Source organism: Cupressus sempervirens, chromosome 7 (assembly GCF_028749045.1).
Source record: "Cupressus sempervirens isolate cs-2001-9-10 chromosome 7, ASM2874904v1, whole genome shotgun sequence".
Lineage (NCBI taxonomy): Eukaryota > Viridiplantae > Streptophyta > Pinopsida > Cupressales > Cupressaceae > Cupressus > Cupressus sempervirens.
In genome coordinates, this window is record NC_143124.1 from 377,813,068 (window position 1) to 377,823,584 (window position 10,517).

General features: G+C 34.2%; 1 pseudogene; it reads right to left on the reverse strand.

Annotated features, from left to right (window-relative positions):
* On the reverse strand, nucleotides 1-6,726 carry LOC149547031 (asparagine synthetase [glutamine-hydrolyzing] 1-like; annotated as a pseudogene).
* Between the last annotated feature and the right edge of the window lie 3,791 nt (nucleotides 6,727-10,517).

Here is a 10,517-nt window from a genome sequence, read left to right on the forward strand (position 1 = left end):
CTAGTGACATGTTTCCTCATGGAATTTTTTTTTCTTAGGAGCCTTGTGGAAATACAAACAACCTCTGAAAATTTCATCTAAACCTTCGCCAAAGAGAACCATCTTGGCTCCCAAAGAATTGATTTTTCGTGACATTAAGAACATAGGTGTGCTTGCTCTTATAGTTGTCACATCATATATTTCTACATGATAGATAATATCCTCAAGTGCATCTATATCATCCTATCATTGTAGGGCACATAAATTCATTAGTTCATATGAAACTCTGCATAGAAATGGATCTAAATATCCTTACATCCAAGTATTTTAAGGGGTTATATACTTTGAGAAAGAAATGAGTGAAACACACACCTACACTGTGAGGTGAAATTCATGATGGAGGGTTCCACAATAATTTCTATCCTATCTTGTGGCTGCCAAATCTGGCAAGCCCTTATTTTATGTGAAAGGGAAAAGATAATTAGTAGAAGGAAGGTTAAATAAAGGAAATTCAAACAAAGCTTGAATGGGACCCTCGAATCAAACACAAAAGAGTGTAATTGTGCCCTCAAAGTTTGGCAGCTTTAGTTCCTGCCAAATGGTGAGCGACAACTACAACGACCAACAAGTAGTCCAAACCCCTTGAGAGAAGTAATACAAATGGGCCATCAGTCATCAATCTTTTCATGACTACTTGTTATCCCCAATTTAGCTTATAATTTATAGATGATAAATGGTTCATAATTTTTCAAACACTCTTCTTAAAACCAAAGGATCATATGGAGTGGATGGTATATTTTCTGAGAACCATATTGGGTTGTATTGTTTGCACAAATCTCTTGGAAAAAATTAGACATAATTTAGATGTATTTTTGTGAAATCAGATGGTTATGATTGAGCTTTTTATTGAATAATTCTTGATAATTGCAAGGTCCTTCAAAATGCATAAGCTTTAATTAATGAATGGATTTTTGACCAAATTTTTTAGGTCTATTTGTGAAATTAAATGATTATGAATGAACCCACTAGGAATCAAGTTACTAGAGGCTAAACAACCAACTAAAAAATGGCTAACAATTTAGCCTACCTCTGTTGAAGATGTACAATGAAATTCTTATTAAGGGACATGGATAGTGAGCTATGTGTCATGAATTTCATTGACATAATGTTGCTTGGATGTTTGAAGCTCTAGCTACTTCTGCGACAAACACTCATTCAAGAGCTCTACATAGGTCTCTAGTGTGCAGGATTCAAAGAATGATGTGGAGCTCTTGGGTATGTGGAGCTACATTAGAGATTACTTATAGATAGGCATCTCCTATGTTTGAGAATAAACATGGTTGATCGAGGAAAGCTATGAAACTGACTATAGAAAATTGCCAAGACACTGGGTGCCATGGAATCAGGCATCTCGGTAACCTGTCTCTCTCACCTATGCACTAGATCAAAATCCTTAGCAGAGGCCAATTTTATTTATTTTTCAATCTACATGATAAAACCAGTATAGTGCTCTAGAATTGTTCTCAGAAACTATATGATTGACATGTATACCAACTACACAAGGTTGGAGAATGCACACCAACTATTTGATCAAGTGCCTTTGAGATTGTCTCTTCAGTCTTCATAGAACACAATGATTACATGATAATTGAAATGAGATAAGGCAAAGGAAATTATTTTTATTTTCAACTTGGTGTTGCTTGAGATCAGAGTTTTTTTTACCTCCAAACTTGGTTCTTGTGGATGTCTCAAATTTTCTTTGGTTTCCCTTTTTTCTATTGCTTTTTCATAGATTATTTATGGAATTATTGAACTATAACTCACAAATAGTGATTTTTTTCATTTTTATAATAAATAGACCTGCTTTTAACAGATTATTTACAAGCCAAATTTGATTTTGATTACCAAGCTTCAGGATAAGGTAAATCATTGGACTCATAGATGGCTTTCTACTGCTGCCCAGGTTACTCTTCTTCAAGCTGTTATCCAAGCTCTTCCTACTTATAGAAGCATGGTTCATGCTGCACCTATTTACTTTCTCAAGGAGTTTGATGCTCTTTCTCGACAAATCCTTTGGAGTGGTAATTTGTGTAGTACTAAATGGAGCTTGGTTAATTGGGCAACTATTTGTAGGCCTAAAAAGGAGGGTGGTCTTGGTCTTCGATCTGCTCTATTGAGTAGTCAAGCTTTGGCTGCTAAACTTTATTGGCCATGGTGCTCTGGAAAACATCAACTTTGGGCTCGTATTATCACTCATAAATATTTTCATGGTGCTGATCCTTGCTTTGTTTCTGCACTTCCTCTTGAAGGTCGTGGCTCAATGGTTTGGCATACTTTGAAGACATGTGCGATGTTGGTGAAGAGGTCTGTTCTGGATATGTAAAGGAGGTTCTCAGACTTTTTTTTGGTTTGATGCTTGGGATGGATTCCCTTCCATTTTATCCATATACCCTCATTTTCAGCCTCTTTGTGACTCTTTTCTTGCCGATGGATGGGATAAAGTGGCTCATTACAAGAATCCTTATCAATTGGGACCTATGGTTGGTTACAGATGGAAGCATTCTTCTGATTGGCCTCCTGGAGGTACAGACATGGATCGTCAGGAGCTTTCTCAAATTCTAGCCTCGAGAGAGTGTTCTTCTTTGCTTGGTCCAGATGTTTTGGCTTGGGGCGGTACTTGTCTGGTAAATATCATGTCTCTGCTGGGTATCAGGAGATAACTAGACAATTATTTGGGGACGCTGAGGTCCCTTGGTGGAAGCAAGTTTGGAATAAATTTTCTTGGTCCAAGTGCAATTTTTTCATGTGGCTAGTGGCTCACAACCGTTGTCTTACCTGGGATAATCTTTGTAAACGTGGATTTCAGGGCCCCTCTTATTGTGTTTTGTGTGGTAATGGAGAGGAGTTTGTTTCCCATCTTTTCTTCCATTGCTCCTATTCTACTTAGATATGGCACCTTTGGTGGAGTGCTTGGGGTTGCTATTGTCGGCATGCTTCCTCTTTGCCTGAGTTCTAGGCCTGCTTGGGTAGTGCTCCCTCCAAATCTTCTTCTCTCCATGCTGGCCCATCTTTCATGCTTTGGCATATCTGGTTGGAGAGGAATCGTCGCATATTCCAAGATGTTCAGCTTGTTGTTTTGCATCTTTGGTGGAAAATATCACATTCTCTTCAGGAAACTATTCTTGTGAAGTGTGAGCTTGATGGGGGTATAGATCTGATTGATCTTACTATCTGTCATCGCCTCAATTTTCATCTGGAGGATTGGGCTGGAGCTCATAGGTTTCCTTCTATGTCTAGGCAGCTTCACCATCGGAGGAAGGGTCGGGTTAACTGGGATGGGCACTGGACTCCTCCTCCCTGTGGAGTTCTGAAAATTAACACTAATGGTTCTTCCCGTGAGAATCCTGGTCTGGTTGGTATTGGCGGAGTGGCTCATTGTAGTTCTAGGGATGTTAAATTTTTCTTCTCAATTCATAAGGGTGATTATACTAACAATCTCATGGAAGCTTAGGCTATTTTATATGCTATGGAACAGTGTTGCTTGCGGGGATGGAGTAAGATTATCTGTGAGTCTGATTCCCAGGTGGTGGTGAACATGCTTTCTTCGCAAGAGCTTGAGGATGTTACTTGGCAGCTGGCCACTGTTGTTAAGCAGATTCTTTTCTTCTCTTCCTCTTTTCAGTTCATTAGGTTCACGTATATTCCTCGTGAATGGAATAGAATTGCTGATTGTTTAGCCAAATGGGCTTCTAGTCATGATTCAGGTTGGAATATTAGGGATAGGAGGCAACTGTCTTTTGAGATGGTGCAAGAATTTGATGATCTTGTTGCTCAGGATCGAGCTCCTTGTTGAGCTCTCCTTGTTGTATTCCTTTCTGTCTTAATAAATTTTTACCCCTCTTTTTGCAAAAAAATAGATTATTTACGATGAGTTTTCCTTTCTTTACAATGAAAAGGCCTCACATTATTTTAAAAGAATGTTACCTTCTTAACAGATTATTTATAGTGATTTTCCCATTCTTTGCAATGAAAAGGCCTCACATTGTTTACAAAAATGTTGAACTGTAACACGTGAATTTTCCATTCTTTTCATCCGTTTCTTTTTAACAGATCATTTACAAGATCCATTCTTCACAACGGAAAGCTTACTTTCGGTTGCTTCTTTTCATATTATTTATGGAAGTGTTGAACAACTCATAAATTTTTCATTTTGTATAATGAAACAACCTCTTTTCTATTGCTTTTTTAACAAATTATTCAGAATAGTTCCCACGCAGTGGAGATGGACAACAAGTTGCTTCCATGGTGCTTTCTGCCATAGACCTGTTACCGCCTTGGCGTTGTGGCAAATTGTCATAGAGCTTGATATGATGGGATTTAGTTTCTAATGCATTGGAGGGCACGACACAGGGGTAGATGGATAACCACCACTCTCTTCTCCTATATATAGAGATACTGCCATTGCAAGATAGACTCACTGGGCTTTCGAAAGGCTACATCTCCATGTTGGTTTCCAAGCCTAGTGTTTGTGGTCTCCAATTGCAGCCATTGCCAATATTTGAACAACACAGAAAGCTCAGATTTTCTATATTTTAAGCACACAGTAAGTTCAATTCTTGACTTTACATGTGCTTCATTCAAATTCTTTCTGTTCACTTTTGGGAATCACGATGAGAGTTACAGGGATGAATTCAATTTAGTATTCTAAACTTCCATGGATTGTTTGTTGTTAAGTTGTATTTTCTGGGTTGTCTTTTAGTTGGTAATGTGTGGTGGGTTCAGTTTCTCCCAAGATCAAGAAAGCTAGCCAATCATAAAGCTCTTTAATATAAATTCCTATAGGAGGGATAAGGGTAGAAGGTATTCATATATTCTATAACAGAGTTTTTAAAATAGGGTATAGTATTTAATTAATAAGAAATATCTAACAGTGGAATTTGATTTACGGTATAATATCTTGAGGTAGAAAGGTCAATATTAGTTTGATGCATAATGGATATGTTAAAGATATAGAAAATAAAGTATTTAATATTTATTTTTTGATGGTAAGGAATTGTGAGATGAGAGGTTCACAACTTATTATTGTATTGTAGGCTATTGCCTAAAAAGATATTCAATATTATTATAATAGTAAAATATTGATAAGTTGAATGGTGAATTAAAATTCTATGATAAAAGTTGATACCTTGAAAATGTAATTGATTTTAAATGATACATTTTATTTATATAAATAATAATACAAAAGAAAAACATCATATTATAATAATAAAATAAAAAATTAATTATAAGAATTTTGCTCAAATTTTTTATTTTTAAATAATGATGGACATCTAACAAATACATCAATATTATCAGTTTTGACAATAACTAAATAGTTTCCATTGTTTTTAAAAAAATTCATATAATGTTAAATATAAAATAAATCTTAAAAACAAGTACTATTTGACAAAAACTAATAAATACAATTAGTATTATGGACAACAAAAGTTCACATTCTTTCATTTTTTAATAAATTAATAATTATAAAGTTGGATGAATAAGAATTAAAAAAAAAAAAATTTCAAACATTATAATATTAATCAACATATCTTAGTTTTAATAGCACGTATTATGTTTTTTTATTTCATAATAATGTGATATTAAATAAGTTTTTGGCATATACCCATCAAAATAAAAAGTTTTGGTAGTGGATGCTTCTAAAATATATAAGAAACATTTGATATGATATGAACTCAAGCACTAATTGATTTAGAAATTGTTTGTGGCAATGTTAATTCCAAAATATATAACAATATATATATTATTTGATTTAAAAAAAAAATCTTTGATCATTAAAAAATTTCCATAATCTAAAGTTTAGAATTTATTATTTTCTTAATTGCACTTGCTACCTTTTTTCAAACCATAGTTCAGTTGTCATAATCCAAATTATTGTGATCTAATCTTAATGCTTATACTTACTCTAACCCTAACCAAACCTTTTCCAAAATATATAAGTAAACCATAATTTGAACCTTGATCCTAACAGTTACCCTAATCATGAGAATAATCTGAACTATAAACTCTAAACTCTAACCCTCACCCTAATTCTAATCATGACATTATTCTTATCTCTAAACAATACACCCCAATCTTAAACCTAAACCTAATCCTAACCCAATCCAACATAATAACATTAATATAATATTACTGATATATTAAATAAATAAAACAATAACTTATTATAATTAAAATTATAATGACTTTCATTTCATGTTGCAATTACTGCTAGCTTATATATTTATCTTGAAGCACCTATTTTTTGTACTCACTATAAATTATAATAGACACCACAAAAATAAGCAAGAGTCTTCAACACAATGGTAACTTGTGAGCCTCTCATGTGGTAGGTCTTCAGTTCAAATTCTCTTAACACATAATTTTTTTCTTTACAGCAAATAACAATAGTTAATCTAGAATCTAGACTTTGTTTACCAATCTTCAAAAAAAAAAAGATACTAGAAAAATAATCTCTCTCCAAATATATATTTATTTAAATGTCATAAATTAATCTTATCGCACATTTTTTCTAATTTCCATTCGAAGGGACTTTTACATAAGCCAAATTGTGAATGTACACTAAGAAAACAACTAGAAATTAGCAAAGCCATTTTAGCTCGCTCCCCTTACGGCAGATCCCGCAGCAATAGAAGCAGTATGTGTGCCGTGGCCCTCACTGTCTCTTGCCGATATGAAATCCTTGCCCATGTGCGATTTTCAGCCCACAGAAAAATTGAATCTTGCTCCGATGAGTTTTCTGTTGCACATGGATGAATCAAATCGGTCTCCACTTTCACACTCGCCCCTCCATCTAGTAGGAGCAGGGCCGAGACCTTTGTCATGGAAGCTCTGACTATCAGGCCATATTCCCGTGTCCACAACCCCCACTATCACATCTTCTCTGCGATTCAAATGCTTCGACCACAAGTCTCCACTGTCAGTAAGACCAATCAAGTGAGGTGAGTGTGCGGTATGAAGTTTATTCAGAGCTGTTGGGATCACTGCCAGACAGCCATTAAGGCTCTCCAAAGCCGAAGCCTCCGCACTGGTGAGCTTGGCCGCAAAGCCGTGGAGGAGTAGATGATATGTATACAACCAGATACTCGAATCTGATTTGGAAGCATTGGAAGTCGCCTGGGTAAGGATTGAATGATACCAGTGTCTATACAAACTGAATTGCTGGGGTTTCATGGATTTCAACATATGGACAATGTATGGCTTCCTAAGATGGTCATTTGCTGTTGTAGAAATGATGAGCAGCAGTAATGCTAGAAGCGTGGTGAGACGGGAAATTACAGGGCCACTCATTTTGAGTGAAGAGAAATGTTGGCTATAGCGAATATGACAGCGAGGGGTTATTTAACAGACAAGTGCCAAAGCAAAGTATTGGTGAAGAAGAAAATGTGGAGATACTTGTACACTTGTTTTTTTGAAAAGGGGATGAAGTGAATACTGCGACGATAATAAATGAGGAAATTGAGCATCCAAGGAAATGTGGAGATAATTGTACATCACTTTTTTCCTAGAAAGAAGGATGAAGTCTACAGTCTGAGGAATTAATTCAGCATCCGAGGATAAAGGGAAGCAATAATTAAAATTCCATCCATGTCAATGGGCTCTTGGTCTACTGGTGAAGTTGAATGGTTCACAGAGAGCTCACCACAAATCAAATCTTGTTGAGTGCAAGGCCCGAAGACATCATAAGGGATGAGGCCAGGATCATGAACGATCCCCAGGCAAATTTGGCAGCGTGGATGCTCCTTAGTCCTTGGCTCTTAGCTGAAGAGGTTTCAGGCACGCGTGGGCTCTATCGGGTACCTAAAACTTGTTTGTGGATGACCTCCATTAAAAAAAAATTCTGTTCATGTAAGATAAGGTATTATAGCAAACACGCATGGCACAAGTCAAGAATTTTCATAAAAGTTTGGGGAAGATGGAATCACAAGTTATTAGTTTGGACTTTCAAAGAGAAATGTCATTGGGAAAGAGAGGAGAAACATAAGAGATTTATTTGCCTGGAGATTTCTGACAAAAGATGAAAAAGAGTTGGAATATTAGCGCTCAAAACATGTTTCTTTTTAGTAGTTTTGTTTAAAGTAAATAAAGGTGAGTCAAATGTGATGCAGGCAAAGGATATTTGATTTAGAAAAGTGTCAAAGTTTTTGATGATGGTATAGGAATAAGATAAAGTGAATGTGAGTAAGAGAGAATGAATAAATTTTGTAGGTTCTATATAAAATCTTTTACAATGTAAGTTATTATATATTAGTATTTTGAGAATATTATCTGAAAATGGAAAATAAAGATTATACTTAAAAGATATCTAAATTTTAAATTGGATTCTCATGAATACATATGAATCTTCCAAACATGAAATAGATACGTAATTAAAAAAAATACAAGTTGGCATAGTAGTGAACCTAGTATTCTACTGATTGTCTGCAACCAACAATTGAATGCATGAATAATATGCCACATGTGTAACCTTTTGTTCCATGTGTCTATGTACTAACTCATATATTGTACATGTGTTTGACAAAAGGCTTAGTCTTTTAGGAAAAAGGGGCAGATACTTACATGGAGGAGAACTCGTCCTTGATAATGGTTTGTTTGATCTAAATTCAACCTCGATAATGGTAAATAAACTTACATGAATCAAAATTCCTTTCACAAAACTTTGCACAAAGCATTTTAATAATTGGGCAAAATGGGGCATGGATGTCACATAAATTGAGCATTTTCCCCAAATCTACTTAAATTAAAGCACTAGAATGAAAAAAATAGATGCTAAAAATACCCCTTGATATTCTCAAATTTCACTTTTAAAGCAAATAAATTGCACATCTAAATTCTAAAAAATATTTACATGCCAATCAAAAACAATGATCACATATGGTAGATCCAACATTTAAAGGGTAAAAGAATGCTCCCATTAAAAGAGAATAGTTATTCTAAGATAGATAAGGTAAATAAAACACAAAAGAAAACTAAAGATAGTAGAGAAGATACACTATTTTATTAAGCTCATGCCCTAAGACCATATAAGGGTGTTTTAATAAATAATTCTTTATTGTCAAACCATCAATCAAGCCTTATGCCCATGATACATTTATTTTATGATAATTGCTCATCTAGAAGCATGAAGAAGTTAACATCAAATTTTATACAATTCACATTGGTTATAGTCAAGCCCTATCAGGTAACCTTCTATACAACTAAAAGTATTTAGTTTATTTAGAAACTAAATAGAATTTATAGTTACAATTGTCTAAAATTAAATTTAACAGTACTAGACTTGTAGGCAAAACTAAAAACAAAAAACAATCAAGGTTTTTAAAAGTACCATATAAATATTTATAGACATAAAAATTGAACATGATTCGAACAACTTAGATTGGAAGACAATATCATAAACATAATGACCTAGATAATATGTAGAGGCAAAAATATGATAAGAAACATAATCATTTAAAATTAAAAATTACATATTGATTAAATCTAAAATATTGATGATAATTTCTTGTAAAATATTATAATAGATATTCTTTAAAAAATTAGATTAATTTAACTTATGAATATATTAAAAATATTTAATCAAAGCCAAAGGGTTCATAATTTTCTTATGAACACCTTATCAGTCTGCTACAACAACTTCTTCTTCAATAATTATCATTTCCACATCGAATGGATGAGCATCCAATTTGGCTCTAGAAAGAGGGGAAAAAACCCACATATCAACACAATCCACATGGAAACTATGTTTGTATCTAGGTAGCAACTCAAGGCTTTCTCCATTTTCTAGAATTCACAAAGGAAAATTGTTGATATCTATGCCATGTTGTGTATTAATGCTCAACACTTAATTATTTTCTAGGAAAATTTGGTTGGCCATCATTATGACTAAGCCATCTAATGAAGGGCAAGTATTCATGGACTTATTTATATTTTTTTACAAGTCAATCAAGTTTAAGGTTGCTGAGAACCCAAGAAGTCACTAAGTCAAAATATATGCTGAGTAAAGATAAGGAAGTCGAGAAAAGTTGAGCTAGTAAATGTCGAGTGAGTTAGTTATTTCCAAACATACAGAAGCTGAGGGACAACATGAATGTCAACTATGAATAAGTGTCATGATATTCAATTGTCAAGTAAACCAATTTTGACATATGAGTTTGTGATGACACAAACACTTATGTAAATAATTTTGGCCAAATTCTATGCAAGATTTTTTGATTGTAGAGACAACAATAGAGTTAATTATGCATTTTGTCAGAGGACATCAATCCCTAGGAAGGTAGAGTAACCAATCAAAAAATTAGAAGGTCTAAGTTGTAAAAGGGAGAACTCTGGATTATTGATCATGATCTAGAACCTTCTCCAGTTATCTTTTATGAAGGGTTCAAGACCTAAATCATAAGGATGACTATGTATGTGTGAGAAGGTCAGGGACAAAGAGACAGATGGCTAAATTTGATAATCATAGATAGAGATGAGACAGAGAA